The following is a 17108-nucleotide window of genomic DNA, read 5'->3' on the forward strand; positions in this document are numbered from 1 at the left end:
TACATTTTTGCTGGCGATTATTTGCTACAGCTGAGGGAGGGGTCTATTGTTGCTGGCTTCTGGAGGGTCTGCTAATGCTGGCTGCTGGGAGATCAATTGTATTGTTACTGGTGAGGAGTTATTGTTGCTGGGGAGATTTAATGTTGCTGGTGGGGGATCTATTGTTGCTGGGGGATATATTGTTCTGTGGGTAATCAATTGTTGCCTGAGAGGCAACCAACCATGGCACCACCTGCCTGGAGTTTGCATGTTCTCCCTGTGTCTGCATGGGTTTCCTCCGGGTACTCTGGTTTCCTTCTACACTCCAAAGACATACTGGTAGGTTAATTGGATCCTGTCTAGATGTATTTATTTATTTCAGGTACTTATATAGCGCTGTCAATTTACACAGCACTTTACATATAAATTGTACATTCACATCAGTCCCTAACCCTCAAGGGGCGTACAATCTAAGGTCCCAAACTTACATTCATACATACACATACTAGGGACAATGTAAACAGGATCCAATTAACCTAAAAGCATGTCTTTGGAGTGTGGGAGGAAACCGGAGTACCTGGGGGAAACCCATTCAAGCACAGGGAGAACATGCAAACTCCAGGCAGGTGGTGCCATGGTTGGAATTTGAACCAATGACCCTAGTACTGCCAGGCGGAAATGCTAACCATTTAGCCACTGTGCTGTCCTAGTATTGTCCCTAGTATGTGTATGTATGGATGTAAGTTGGGGACCTTAGATTGTACACCCCTTGAGGGTTAGGGACTGATGTGAATGTACAATATATATGTAAAGCACTGAGTAAATGGACGGCGCTATATAAGTACCTGAAATAAATAAATGTTTGCTTTGGATTGTAATACTGCTTGAATTGTCTGCTCCTGATCTGCGAGGTAACTGTACTGGCTCCCTGTATTTCATCAAATCACTGGCAGGATAAGAAGTCCCTGTGTAGTCCTAGCCTCATCCAGGACAGGGAAGGTGTACAGTGACTGGCATTGGGGATGTCCCCTCCACATGGTGATGACCCTGGAGGAGTCCAGACAGCCTGCTGAGCAATCCTCCCATTCCTAGACTGTGTGACCTCCATCACCTCCAACCTCTACCTCCCCCTATCCCATCCCCCCCATCCCATCCTCTACTCTATCCGGGACTGGCTGGCTGGGAGAGGAGGAAGACGTGTCCTGGGTCAGTTCCAGCTCTGCGCAGTAATACTCAGTGACAGAGCAGCCGGAGCGGCTCCAGCCTGACTGACGCCTGACTGTGTGCTGCCTGTAGCCGCCGCTCCTCCTCCTCCTCCTCCTTCGGAGAGCCGCACTCCTCCACACACGGCGACCAGAACCCGACCTGCCACGGGCCACCGCGGGCACAGGTAAGGGGACACCCTCTATGCCCCGGGTGAGGGCGGTGTACACCGGACACTGGGACACACAGCAGACGACTCCTAATTATAGATCGCTCTATAGATCGCACGCATCGCCTACCACTCATCATTACATTGTGGGGCTTAGTACATCGCTCTATTCCATGAATTACATCCAACTTCACACAACTCCTCCTTCATCATCTATAGGACAGACTTCACTCCCCTTATATCCACAGGACAATCTTTACTCTGCTTATCATCTATAGGACAGGCTTTATTGTATCGTTTATAGGACATTTTGACTTTTATAGCCTGTAGGACAGTCTTTAATACTGTCATAGTCTATAGGACACTTTATATTACTCCTACAGTCTATAGGACACTCTTTATTATATATTTACCCTTCTTATAGTGTATCATCCAGAACATAGTTTACTCTTGTATTCTATAGGACACTTTATTTTATAGTCTTTCTCTATACATTTTTTACTCCTTTTATAGTCCTTAGGATAGTTTTTACTCTTACAATCTATAAGACACTCTTTACTCATCTATAGTCTGCAGGACGCTTTTTACTCTTCTTCTAATCTATAGGACAGACTTTACTTTTCTTATAGTTTGTAGGACATTTTTTACTCCTATAACCTATAGGACAGTCCTTGCTCTTCTTATAACCTATAGGACAGTCTTTGCTCCTTCTGTGATCTATAGGACAGTCTTTGCTCCTTCTGTGATCTATAGGACAGTCTTTGCTCTTCTTATAACCTATAGGACAGTCTTTGCTTCTTTTATAATCTATAGGACAGTCTTTGCTTCTTTTATGATCTATAGGACAGTCTTTGCTTCTTTTATAATCTATTGGAGAGTCTTTGCTTCTTTTATAATCTATAGGGCAGTCTTTGCTTCTTTTATGATCTATTGGAGAGTCTTTGCTTCTTTTATGATCTATAGGACAGTCTTTGCTTCTTTTATAATCTATAGGGCAGTCTTTGCTTCTTTTATGATCTATTGGAGAGTCTTTGCTTCTTTTATAATCTATAGGACAGTCTTTGCTTCTTTTATAATCTATAGGGCAGTCTTTGCTTCTTTTATAATCTATAGGACAGTCTTTGCTCTTCTTATAATCTATAGGACAGTCTTTACTTTGCTCATAGTCTGTAGGACAGTTTTTACTGCTCTTATCTATAGGACAGACTTTACTCTTCTTATAGTCTTTTTATTTATTTATTTCAGGTACTTATATAGCGCTGTCAATTTACGCAGTGCTTTACATGTGTGTATTTGTATATTGTATATTCACATCAGTCCCTAACCCTCAAGGGGTGTACAATCTAACTCCCATTCATATATACACATACTAGGGCCAATATAGACAGGAAACAATTAACCTACCAGCATGTCTTTGGAGTGTCTTTACTTTTAGGAAAGTCTTTACTTTTCTTATAGTCTGTAGGACAGTTTTTACTCTTATAACCTATAGGACAGCCTTTGCTCTTCCTATAACCTATAGGACAGTCTTTGCTCTTCTCATAGTCTATAGGACAATATTTACTATTCTATAGTCTGTAGGACAGTTTTTACTTGTATAATCTATTGGACAGTCTTTTCTCTTCTTATAACCTATAGAACAGTCTTTGCTCTTCTTAAAGTCTATAGGACAATCTTTACTATTCTGTAGTCTGTAGGACAGTTTTTACTCTTATAACCTATAGGACAGACTTTGCTCTTCTTATAACCTATAGGACAGACTTTGCTCTTCTTATAACCTATAGGACATATATTTTACATGTGAGATTACAACTGCTGCTGAACTGTAATTATTGAGATCTGATCCCTCTTATAGGTATTAGATCCATACTACACCAAGCTCTTATATAGGTTACTGCTGTCTATAGTTACATGAGACTTACCAGCTACTGCTAAAATCCCTTTATAGGCATTAGATCCACACTACGCCAAACTCTTCTATAGGTCACAATATTGCATATTTATATATTTGTAGAGATTAGATTCCTACTACAGGAAATTGTTCTATAGGTTGTAATACTGCAGTCTATAGCTGTGTGTGACTTACCCCTTCTAGGTATTGGATCTATTCTAATCCAAACTCTTCTATAGGTCATGATTCTCTCTCTCCCTGTATTTTATATATATATATATATATATATATATATATATATATATATTATGGTGTGGTATAGATCCATGCCGCACAAAGTCTTTATTATTGTTAAAGTATCGCTACATGGGAGATTGCAGCTTCTGCTGAATTCTGTTCAGATCTGATCCCTTTATTGATTTTCTATCCATATCACACCAAACTCTTCAATGGCTTATAATAATACTGCAGTCTATAGCTATGTGTGACTTTCTAGTAACTGCTGAATTCTCTTTAATCATTTAGTAAAGCGCTGCGCAAACTGTTGGTGCTATATAAATCCTGTATAATAATAATAGTAATAATAAGATCCATGGCGCACCAAATTCTTCTAGAGGTTAAAATATTACAGTCTATAACTACATATGACTTTCCAGCTAGTGCTGAACTGTGATTGTTTATTAATATTGCATCCAAAAGCAAAACAAAAAAATAAATAAATGATGCATTCACACTTGAGTGATTTGCAGCTTAAAGCTCCAAAAACTCTCAAACGTAAAACAAATGAATTGTTCTCTATGGTGCCTATTCACACCTGATCACGCAAACAGGCACCATAGAGAACAATTGATTTTATAAGTTTGAGCATTTTTGGAGCTTCGAGCTTCAAACTACAAATCGCTCAAGTGTGAATGCAGCAAGGCTATAACAATGGTAGGTGCATCCCAGAGGGGAACTTCTGAAGGATCCACTTTCTCAGTATACAATTTGTCTTATCTCAGTAAAGAATGAATCTTTATCTAAAACTGGGTTACCTGTTTTGGTTGTTTTTAAAGACATTTGAAAGGCATTGATATACATTTGGAGGGAATATATCAGAGCTGTGAATGCGTACTCGAGATAAATGTGCACACAGCAGGGGTACATAGTGAAATGAAATGGGGACACTCTGGATGGGCTATAATAAAGTCGCAGCCTGATCTGGGCATGCTGGAGTTTATAGTGCCACCTGTGATGAGTTTGCTTTGATCACACTTACTTTATATAGAATAGTGAACGCATTTCCACTGACAAAAGTTTCCCAGTGTATGAGCTCAGATGAAATCTTCATTTCACTTTTCTTTCCTCCAGAATTCACACTTCAGTTCCTGTTGTTATACTTTAAAGCCAACCTAGAGAAAAGAAAAACGTTGCTGTTACCCATATCAGGTTCAATATTTTTAGAAAGTGACAGTTACATCTGAATTCTTGGACAAGTGTCTTTTTTTTCTTTATTTTCTCGAATTATTGCAAATCATCCCCATTTTTGTGAACATGAGAAGTTTAATGAAGTTATCAAAAGAGTATGTATAATGATGATGGGGTGTATGCTCATACTGATCTATGGGATGAATCCAGCCATGTATGTAACTTGGAGATGCCTTGACATATTGGCAGTGTTCTAGTGTGATCAGGGGAGGAGGGTGAGACATGGAGAGAGGAGACACACTGACGCCAGTATTGTGATCAGGAGAGAGAAGGGAAGGAGGAGTTTGCTCTCACAAGACTGCATCATTTCTCCCTATACAAATAACACAGTGACGCAGGAGGTGAGACTGTTCTTTGCTCTGGTGACAAGTCTTTTTTTTTTCCTTGATGTTATATGGAAAGTGTGTTAACCCCACTTATCCCGAAGAAAAAATAATGAACACGCATGTACTCTCTGGGATTGATACACTTATCATCCATTGAGCACGCATATTGTTGCAAACATTTTACTTCTTACTACAAAATTTAAAAAAATGCATACAGTAGGAGCACAAAAATTAAAGCACCAGGGCTGATATCTACACAGGGCTTTGGTGACAGAATGTTCCTGCATTATAAACGCACATATTCGTCGGCAAAGTGCTTCAGTTTAGACACGTAAATGGCCGTAAAATGTTCACACCCTGTTTCTTCCATTTCTTTAGCTCATGTTTAGTCCCAGCAAGTATATATATACATGTTAATCACACAGAAATTCTGATCGTAGATGTGGAATTTTCTACTTTGGTTTTACGCAGCTAAACACCGTGCAAGATTACTAAGCACAACACAGCGGTGTGCATGGGTCCATAATACACAATACTGCCGCTTTCAGATCTGTAAAAAAATAAATACACTGTACAGATCTAAAGGCATAATTTTTACACCAGTGTACATGAGCCATTGCATACAATAAAAGCAAAGCTAGTATAATAAAGTGACTAAACAGTCCACATATATGGGCAGCACAGTCGGTCACTGTACCCCCTCCCCGTCCTGGATGAGGCTGGGACTACACGGGGACTTCTTATCCTGCCAGTGATTTGATGAAATACAGGGAGCCATTACAGTTACCTCGCAGATCAGGACCAGACAGTTCAAGCAGTATTACAATCCAAAGCAAACATTTATTTTATTGAATTCAGGCACTTATATAGCGCCGTCCATTTACGCAGTGCTTTACATATATATTGTACATTCACATCAGTCCCTAACCCTCAAGGGGTGTACAATCTAAGGTCCCTAACTTACATTCATACATACACATATTAGGGACAATACTAGGGCAGCACAGTGGCTAAATGGTTAGCACTTCTGCCTGGCAGTACTAGGGTCGTTGGTTCGAATCTCAGCCATGGCACCACCTGCCTGGAGTTTGCATGTTCTCCCTGTGCCTGTGTGTGTTTCCTACCACACTCTAAAGATATGCTGGTAGGTTAATTGGATCCTGTCTAAATTGGCCCTAGTATGTGTATGTATGAATGTGAGTTAGGGACCTTAGATTGTACACTCCTTGAGGGTTAGGGACTGATGTGAATGCACAATATATATATGTAAAGCGCTATATAAGTACCTGTAATAAATAAATAAATATGTTGCAATCTGATTGTAATAATTCTGTACAATCTTCTTTAGATTTACCAACAACTGTATAGTGTGATGGCCAGCCTAAACAATATGGGGCTGATTTACTAAAACTGGAGAGCATAAGATCTGGTGCAGCTCTGCATAGAAACCAATCAGTTTCCAGGTTTTATTGTCAATGCTTAATTGAACAAGCTGAAGTCAAAAGCTGATTGGCTACCATATATAGCGGCACCATAGTCTGAGTGCACCGGTTTTAGTAAATCTCCCCTATGTTCCTAGTTACTTACATAGTCAGGCTGGAAAAACATACACATTCATTGAGTGAAATCAAATAAAAAACATTCAATTTATATCCAATTAGGCAGGCCCTTAGGCCCCATTCACACTTTGCGATTTGGAATTGCAGGCAGAATTGCTTGGCAATCACTGCAAAACATGTGAAGCACATTTGGGTGCTATTATCCTTCAATGGTGCCCCAAACATAATGTTATTCTGCCGCAGTTGCTGCCCAACAGGATCATGTGGCAATTGTGGCAGAACGCACCTTAAAAGTCACATGTCCCCCAAAAAGGAGCAGGAGATCCTTTTTAGACATAGTTACATAGTTAGTCTGGCTGAAAAAAAGACAGAAGTCCATCCAGTTAAACCATTAAAAAAAAAGTTATAATCCTATACCTACAGTTGATCCAGAGGAAGGCAAAAAACCCAGCAAAGCATGATCCAATTTGCTCCTGCAGGTGAAAAAATTCCTTCCTGATCCCCCGAGAGGCAATCAGATATTCCCTGGATCAACTTTACCTATAAATGTTAGTATCCAGTTACATTGTGTGCATTTATTAAATAATCCAGGCCAATAAAGCAATAAATGCACATAGGGGCAGCCTACTATTCAAGTGAATGGATGCCCTATGCGACTTGTAGACTTGCACGAGAATCACACTTTGAAAATCACGTACCAGAAACACTCACTACGCGATATGTGAATGGGCCTTAAACTACATAGTTGCTGTACAGTCTACTTGTGCGCAGCTCTAACAACAGCTGTTTTATGAGCATCCAGGTTATAGCCAGTCCATTGGTAAATTTATCTAAGAGATCAAATCTAAGCAAAAGCTATCTGTGTGTAACCAGTTGTTCATGGGCTCATCACACGCAGTACTTACTGAAGAGCGATCCTTGTTTGGATCACAGCAGATTACTAGAATAAAAAACATCTACCAATAGAAGAAGCACCAGACCAAATGATAACAAGTCCAATTAATTCATTGGCTTGCACTGAAATACATCTTGATTGCTCACGCAGACTCTCCAAGTCCAGCAATTACCTTCCCTACATAGATTCACACAGGAAAACCCGATTTTGAGTCCATTTAGGTTTCTTATTTTTCCTGATGAACGGGAAGTGCTTTCTGACACCCAAGATGCCATGGATTTTTTTTTATAGTGCAGATTATTATTTATTTATTATTTACAGTTGCAAGAAAAAGTATGTGAACCCCTTGGGATTACTTGGAGTTTTGCATGAATTGGGCATAAAATGTGCTCTGAACGTCATCTAAGTCACAACAATAGAAGAACACAGTCTGCTGAACATAATACTACACAAACATTAGATGTTGCCATGGTTTAATTGCACATAACATGTAAACATTCACAGTGCAGGGAGGAAAAAGTATGTGAGGCCCTAGCTTAATGACTTCTCCCAGAGCTAATTGGAGCCAGGAGTGAGCCAACCTTGACTCCAGTCAGTGTGATGATATTGGATGTGTTGCTGACAGCTGTCCTGCCCTTAAAAACACACACCTGTTTTGGGTTTACTGGTTTCAAGAAGCACTGTCTGATGTGAACCATGCCTCGCAGAAAAGAGCTCTCAGAAGACCTACGATCAAGAATTGTTGACTTGCATGAAGCTGGAAAGGGTTACAAAAGTATCTCCAAAAGCCTTGATGTTCATGTGTCCATGGTAAGACAGACTGTCTACAAATGGAGAAAGTTTAGCACTGTTGCTACTCTCCCTAGGCGTAGTCGTCCTGTAAAAATGCCCAATTCATGCAAAACTCTACGTAATCCCAAGGGGTTCACATACTTTTTCTTGCAACTGTATTACAGGTACTTATATAGCGCCGTCAATTTACACAGCGCTTTACATATATATTGTACATTCACATCAGTCCCTAATCCTCAAGGGGTGTACAATCTAAGGTCCCTAACTTACATTCACATACTATGGCCAATGTAGACAGGATCCAATTCACCTACCAGCATGTCTTTGGAGTGTGGCAGGAAACCGGAGTACCCGGAGGAAACCCACACAGACACAGGGAGAACATGCAAACTCCAGGCAGGTAGTGCTGTGGTTGGGACTCAAACCAATGACCCTAGTGCTGCCAGGCGGAAGTGCTAACCACTTAGGCACTGTACTGCCCCATGAATTTGAACTCTTTTATTAATTGGTCTGGCGTTCTTTGTATTGATGCTTGTTTTGTCTTTTATGTATTTGACTTTTATGTATTTCACTTATGGTGTTCACACCTGAGCATAGTGTCACTTGAAGCTCATAGCTAAGAAAAAGTAGATGAGCTTCTTTCAAGGTACAAACTTCAAGCATTTTTGGTCTCAATAGATTTCAGTGGGAGCACCTGAAAAATGAGTGAACATGTGCAAAAATTCAATAATAAAATGCTCAAGCCTCAGATGTCCACTAAAGTGGCTGTATAAAAACCTTCAAAAGGACCAAGGATGCTCAGTGTGAAGGCAGCCTCATGGCCTGTACACATGATAAGAAAATTGTTCGAAAATCTGCGTACGAAGCCCGATCATCCTATAATCTGATTGTTAGTACACAGCTTTTGAGAACCGATCATGACAATTCATGTGACAAAACCCGAAGGGACAAGTGTGAAAATGTTTCACGTACGATACCAGATTGTATGATTTTCCTGTAATCAGTACAGTAGTCATCCAAAAATACAATACAATGCATTACTTCAATTTTGGAATTTTTTTCTTTTGTATGAGAATTTTCATAAGTTTAGTACCCTTTTTATTTTCAATATGGAGACTAGCATGCAAAAAAACCCCCCACATGATCATTCGTATGTGTTCGGTGCATAAGTGGGGTTTGAAATCAACGATACTTATATACTGCAGATTGAAATAATTTACGAGGTTCATGATGATGTAGAGGTAACGATCTGTGAAGAGGTTCTGTTGTATGAATCAGATTACCTTACTGACTAGAACTGTCGGTTGTTTATTCTGTAATGGTCACTTTGAACTCTCTGTTTTAGTAAGAAATGTCATGTTTTGAAATTATAACACATTGGGGAAAAAGCACGAAACATTGCATGTTGAATATAAGGCTCCGTTCACATCATCGATTTTGGCATGCGATTTTCATGCGATTGTGTGTGTCACATAGGGTGGCCCATTCACTTGAATGGGCTGTCCTATGCGTCTGTTGCCTGAAAAGAAGCTCTTGCCCTGCTCCTTTTCAGGGGACAAGCTTCGCATAATTTGTGAAGGCACGGCAGAATCACATCACATTTAGAATGGCATTAAAGGATAATGGCACCCAAACACAGACAGCACATTGTGCTGCAATTGCCACACGAGACGTAAACAGGGCCTAAAGCTGAACTCCAGGATGAGTAAACATTGAATGCAGGAATCATGTATATTTTTACTTGAGGTGTCCTTTGTATATGTCTTCCAGATCTATGTATTGATCCACCGAGAAATGTTTACCTCTGTACAGGAGCTTCCTGTAATAAGGACCGGTCACTGATGCTCTCTCTCCTTGTACAGGTTGACCAGTCTTTTATCTGCCCTCTCCTGTAGTTTTCTACAGGACGTGTAGTGGGTGGCCTCTCTCACAGGTCTGCTCTCTTTGCTGACTATGTGCAGCACAGCAGTGATGTCACCACCTTTTACAGGGTAGTAACTGGGTTTGCAAAGGCATGACATTTCTTACTAAAACAGAGAGTTCAAAGTGACCATTACAGAATAAACAACCGACAGTTCTAGTCAGTAAGGTAATACAGAAAGTGAATTTATATCCTTTGCAGTCATTGAGAAGTATATTTAAATGAGAGTTTTTGTGCCGATATTGAACTCCCCTGCCCAGCAGCATATAATTACCTTTTCTTCACTCCCCCATCATGCTCCATTCCATGTGCCATTATTCTGGGTATAGAGGAGCAACATGAGTTACTCTGTGTGACAATGCTGTCACGTAGGGAGCCCATAGCCCAGTGTAAGCTACGACCTTGGCGATTTGTAGCTTCCACAAGACTTTCTTCAGGTGAATAGAGCAGGGGTGAAAGGAAGGCAGATATGTGTGTTTTCAGTGGTCTGTATGAACAAGAATCTATTGTTTTGCCTTGCATAGTGAAAGCACAAATTTTAAGCTTGCCATATAGGGCTCAAATTGTGGCCAAGTCCTGCTTAAGTTGGCAAAGTTTGAGCCGTAGGTAGCTCCCTTGACACCACCTGGCTCGCAGATGGCTCTGTTAACACCACCTGGCTCGTAGGTGGCTCTGTTAACACCACCTGGCTCGTAGGTGGCTCTGTTGACACCACCTGGCTTGTAGGTGGCTCTGTTGACACCAACTGGCTCGTAGGTGGCTCTGTTGACACATCCTGGCTCGTAGGTGGCTCTGTTGACACCACCTGGCTTGTAGGTGGCTCTGCTGACACCACCTGGCTTGTAGGTGGCTCTGTTGACACCACCTGGCTAGAAGGTGGCTCTGTTGACACCACCTGGCTTGTAGGTAGCTCTGCTGACACCACCTGGCTTGTAGGTGGCTCTGTTGACACCACCTGGCTCGTAGGTGGCTCTGTTGAAACCACCTGGCTCGTAGGTGGCTCTGTTGACACCACCTGGCTAGTAGGTGGCTCTGTTGACACCACCTGGCTTGTAGGTGGCTCTGCTGACACCACCTGTCTCGTAGGTGGCTCTGTTGAAACCACCTGGCTCGTAGGTGGCTCTGTTGACACCACCTAGCTCATAGGTGGCTCTGCTGACACCACCTGGTTCGTAGGTGGCTCTGTTGACACCATCTGGCTCGTAGGTGGCTCTGCTGACACCACCTGGCTCGTAGGTGGCCCTGTTGACACCACCTAGCTCGTAGGTGGTTCTGCTGACACCACTTGGCTCGTAAGTGGCTCTGTTGACACTACCTGGCTCGTAGGAGGCCCTGTTGACACCACCTGGCTCGTAGGTGGCTCTGTTGACACCACCTGGCTCGATAAAGTGGATCTATACAGGTCTCTTATAACATTGTTATTGGCCAAATATTGTGAAACTTGTATGAAGAATGCAATAGGAGAAGTTTCTAACTGCTGTTCCCTCTTAGGCAAGCCATAGATGATTTCAATATGGGTAGAAGGACAGAAAATCACTCAATTTCCCCATTAACACAGTCAGTGTTGATTGGGGAATGTCTCCTGCAACGCTATTGTGTTCTGCCGAAGGGGAGCCTTCACGGCCAGCAGAACACAATAATTAATGCTAGCAGCTATAGCTGATGGCAGTGATCGCATGTCAAAAATCTGACAGGCTGGTTGTACCCAAGTCAATTGATGGATCCACTTGGGTATAAACCAGTCTGCCCATGGATGGATCAGTTCCTGCTGAACCAGCCAAGATTCAATTCACGTATGGCTGACTTTACAAGGCTATGGCTGCTCATAGACAAGATTGATCTGAACACCTTTCACAAATCTGTCAATGGTGCTGCTGGGGTGAGCATTTATACTTAATCAATCCTGATTAACAGAGGTAGAAGGAGAGTGTCCCTGGTACACACTGGGGTTAATTTGCCAAAGGAAAATAGGCTGTTTCGCTTTGCAAGGGAAGTTGAACTTCATGAATGAGGTGACACTTCACTGATCTCCATCATCCAATCATGTGTCGTAAAAATGCTGTTTTTTTTTTTTAGTTCCCTTTAATGTGATTGGGTAGTCTGCAAGTGAAACTTCACCGTATTCTGTAAGCTCTGTGGGTAACTCCCTTGCAAACTCCAACGTTCCTTGCAAAATAAGCAGCCTACTTGCCTTTAGTAAACCAACCTCAGTGTCTCTGCTTCTTATCACAAGCGAGAAAGATCAGTACAAGTCTTCTAACCTACTCGATTTAATGTCCTCTGAGAGAGAGTTGTTGGCTGGTGGCCATGTGTGGGGTCAGTAGGCAAGATATAGTTATTATTATGTGGCTGGATCAGGCAAGTTTCATTTCATGTCTGTACCTAGTTTTTTATTTTCTAAGATAATTGTACACTAGAAAACAAATTCCCTTTGTATATGGTAACAAGGGTGAATGAATGTCTCTGGACTGCACCCCTTAGTGGCACCCAGAAACCAGGTGACATATAGACAAGCCTCTGACACTGAAGACTTTCTTTCAGATGAAACTCTTTCAGTATAAAGCCTAGTACACAAGGGCCGAATGTCGGGTGGCATCGACCAGTTCTATAGAAACCGGCTGACATTTGGCCCGTGTGTAGGGCAGTCAGTCCGACAGAAGCTGGCAAATGGCTGAGAGTGCTGACCATGGTGTTCTGGCAGGGGGGGGGGCTGTCTGTCCCCCTGTCAGAACACAATATCACAGCAGGGGAGATCAAATGTTAGTACAGCTGTCAGTTTTTTTTTTCATTCAGCCCACTGGGTTGAACGAAAAAAGAAAAAAAATAGTAGTGTGTACCAGGCTTAAGGATTGCAAAGTGAACTGGATTCAACGTCAGGTATTGGGGCAATTGTGAGGTAGGGAAGAAGGTAGGGAAGAGGCATTAATGTCTCCTAGATTGTAAGCTCCAAGGAGCAGGGCCCTCCTTTCCCTCTTTTATTGAACTGTATTGTTGCTGGATTGTCTCCCATTCTATTGTAAAGTGCTGAGCAAACTGTTGGCGCTATATAAATTCTGTATAATAATAATAATAATAATGTATCTAGCTTACTATAACTGCTGTAATTGTACAACTGGGCAAAAAAACATCCAAATGCTCTCCTTGGCCAAAGTGATTGTGCCACTGTGTGTTAGCAGTTGTCCGACGTGGTAACCAAACTAGGTTGTTGCAGATGCTCAAAAGGAAACTATAGTATTTTCTTGCAGCATTTTTGCATGGGGGGTGGTGGTAGGAAATGGAGCTTTAAAGGAAGCCCATTATGTACAAGCAGACATTTTATTCTAAGGTGTGACCAATATCCATAGTTGATTATCACTGCTGGACTGTTGAGTGTTTTTATGCTTCATCGGTGCTTGGCTCCCTCAGATCTAATGCACCAGATGATTTAATAATTCAGATAGGTAACCAGAGAGTTGGTCCAAACTAGCCAAAGGTCAATATACACTATATTTCCAAAAGCATTGTGACGCCTTTCTTTACACACAAATTAACTTTAAGGGCATCCCAGTTTTGGTCCATAGGGGTCACTATTGAATTGGCCCACCCTTTGCAGCTATAACAGCTTCAACTCTTCTGGGAAGGCTGTCTGCAAGGTTTAGGAGCGTGTCTATGGGAATGTTTGACCATTCATCTAGGAAGTGCATTTGTGAGGTCAGGCACTGATGTCGGACCAGAAGGCCTGGCTCACAGACTTCACTCTAATTCATCCCAAAAGTGTTGAGGTCAGGCCAGTCAAGTTTCTCCATCCCAAACTCGCTCATCCATGTCTTTATGGACCTTGCTTTGTGCACTGGTGCGCAGTCATGTTGGAAAAGGAAGGGGTCATCTGCAAACTGTTCTCACAAAGTTGGGAGCATGAAATTGTTCAAAATGTCTTGGTATGTTGACACCTTAAGAGTTCCCTTCAGTGGAACTACGGGGCTAAGCCCAACCCTTGAAAAACAACCCCACACCATAATCCCCCCTCTACCAAACTTCACATATTGGCACAATGCAGTAAGGCAAGTACCGTTCTCCTGGCAGCTGCCAAACCCAGACATGTCCATTGGATTGCCAGACAGAGAAACGTGATTGGTCACTCCAGAGAACATGTCTCCACTGCTCTAGAGTCCAGTGGTGGGCTGCTTTACACCACTGCATCCCAACACTTTCCATTGCACTTGGTGATGTAAGGCTTGGATGTAGCTGCTCGGCCATGGAAACCCATTCTATGAAGCTCTCTATGCACAGTTGTTGTGCTAATCTGAAGGCCACACAAAGTTTGAAGGTCTTTAGCGATTGACTCTGCAGACTGTTGGTGACTTCTGCGCACTGTGCGCTTCAGCATGCACTGACCTCACTGTCATTTTTCATGAGTTGCTGTTGTTCCCAGTTGCTCCTAGTTTGTTATAATACCACTAACAGTTGACTAACAGCAAGGAAATTTCACAGATGGACTTATTGCACAGGTGGCAACCTATCACGGCACCACGCTTGAATTCACTGAGCTCCCGAGAGTTACTCATTCTTTCACAAATGTTTGTAGAAGTAGTCTGCATGCCTAGGTACTTGATTTTATACACCTGTGGCCATGGAGGTGATTGGAACACCTGAATTCAATGATTTGGGGGTGTCCCAATACTTTTGGCAATATAGTGTACCAGTAGATATAGTACAAGAGTCAGACAAGGTATGTTTCCTGGGTGATCATTACCAGACAGTCAGATTTGGTGCTAGGAGTATTAGGCAAAGAAGAGTCCTTAAATGAGCCGGGGGTCATATCTAGAAACAAATTCAATCTGGGAACCAGTATAAAATAGGAGAAGGGACAGTCAGAGCCTGGAGCATAGTAAGGTCTTAACAGGCAGACTTCAATTCGTTGTCAGACCCAAGTGGTAAAAATCAGTAGTAGCTAGTTCAGCGAAGAATGCTAGGCACACTCTGCAAAGAACAACTACAGTTACCAATCTACTGCAAACATTTCTCAGCCAATGTGTTGGTGAGCGATGGAGTGGATGTATGCACATAGATCCACATGAAAGCACACATTGTCAGTGCAGCAGTAGCACGAGAACCGGGGACAAGCAAGAAACTAATAAATATTTCAAAATTTGCTATCAATCAGTATGTTAGGTACTGGTATTATTAATATTGTAGAAGCCACTTTCTGGTTTTATTGTATTGGTACACCTTGAAATGTACCAATAAGTATGTAACATTATATAGTGTGAGGGCATGGCATGACTAAACAGTCCTTCCATCTTATATCCAGTCAGAAAACATTATTGAAGCCCCTCTCCAGGATAAACGTCAGGTCAGTGCTTCTCAACCTTAGAAAGACCAGGTAAGTTCTTCCAAAAGCCCTCATTCCCCAACATGGCTACAATCGATGGGTAGATCTCGATTGACCTGTTTGCAACCCCCATTCCTAACCATCTCTACTCTATCTATAACAGACGAAAAGCTTGGGCTATAGATACACTTTTCCGTATCTATGTTTATATTGGGCTTTTAAGTGGTCATAACAAGTCATGTTTTGCCCGTGCGGGGGCGACATCAACCAGGCTTATAAGAAGGCATATATCTACTTAATTAAGTATCAAAACAAAAAACCGTTGGGCTGTAGATACACTTTTAAACCTACATCCATTAAAATCAGAACTGAAAATGAGCAGAGAATTAGTGTTGTAGAATCCAATCAGATTTCAACATTTATTTTGGGGAACCATTAACCATCTCCCGCCCGCCATATAGTAATATGACAGATGCAAGGTGGTTCTCTCAATCTGGGAGGACGTCATATGACATCCTCCCATTCTCACCATGCATGCGCGGCTCAGGAAGCACGCAGCACGGCGATCGGTGGTGCGCTGTGTCCCTTGGAGAGTAGAGCCGGTAATTGGCTTTCCTTGGAGGGGACATCTACACTGATCATCAGGGCACTGATGATCAGTGTGCCCTGATGATCAGTGTAGCCCCAGCAGTGCCACCTGTCAGTGTCCATCAGTGCCTTGTGTCAGTGCTCCTCATTAGTGCCTCGTGCCAGTGCCACATCAATGCCACATATCAGTGCTACCAGTGCACATCAATGCCACATATCAGTGCCCATCTGAGCTGCCTTTCAGTGTCACCCATCAGTGTCTGTCAGTGCCACCTATCAATGCCAATCAGTGCCACCTATCAGTGCCAGGCAGTGCCCCCTATCAGTACACATCAGTGCCGCCTATCAGTACCTGTCAGTGCTGCCTACCAGTGGCAGTCAGTGCCGCCTATCAGTGCCAGTCAGTGCCGCATATCAGTGCTGCCTATCAGTGCCATGTATCAGTGCTGCCGTTCAGTGCCAATCAGTGAAGCCTGTCAATGCCCATCAGTGCCACCTACCAGTGCCTCCTCATTAGTGCCCATCAGTGCCACCTATTAGTGTCCATCACTGCAGCCTCATTAGCGAACATCAGTGAAGGAGAAAAATCACTTATTTACAAAATTTTATAACAAAAACTAAGAAAAAACTTTTTTTTTTTAAATTTCAGTGGTTTTTGGTTTGTTTAAGAAAAAATTTAAAAAAACAGAGTTGACTAAATAGCACCAAAATAAAGCTCTATCTGTCACAAAAAAATGATAAAAATTTCATATGGGTACAGTGTTGCATGACCGCGCAATTGTCATTCAAAGTGTGACAGCGCTGAAAGCTGGAAATTGGCTTGGGCAGGAAGGGGGTATAAGTGCCCTGTAGGCAAGTGGTTAAACAAGATTCTGATCAGTTGCTGTAGGATGCAATCACAATTGTGTGCTATTTGTCTTCTCTTCGGTTTTATTGGATATCTTCTAATGATAGCTAAATATGGATTTAAAGTTTATGTACATTACATTTTTTAAAAAAATCAGCAA

The 17108-nt window shown here is 42.1% G+C and overlaps 1 protein-coding gene across 2 annotated transcripts in view; it reads left to right on the plus strand.

The window, feature by feature from the left end:
* Positions 1-1160: 1160 nt before the first annotated feature.
* Positions 1161-17108, plus strand: part of SMAD9 (SMAD family member 9) — a 77556-nt gene continuing 61608 nt past the window's right edge. For both annotated transcript variants that reach the window (XM_089690847.1, XM_089690848.1), the window contains exon 1: positions 1161-1369. The gene's annotated coding sequence lies outside the window, so the exon portion shown is untranslated. The remainder of the gene's footprint in view (positions 1370-17108) is intronic.

Source organism: Staurois parvus, unplaced genomic scaffold, assembly GCF_062004578.1.
Source record: "Staurois parvus isolate SC_StPar_1 unplaced genomic scaffold, SC_StPar_1.0 ptg000544l, whole genome shotgun sequence".
Classification (NCBI taxonomy): domain Eukaryota; kingdom Metazoa; phylum Chordata; class Amphibia; order Anura; family Ranidae; genus Staurois; species Staurois parvus.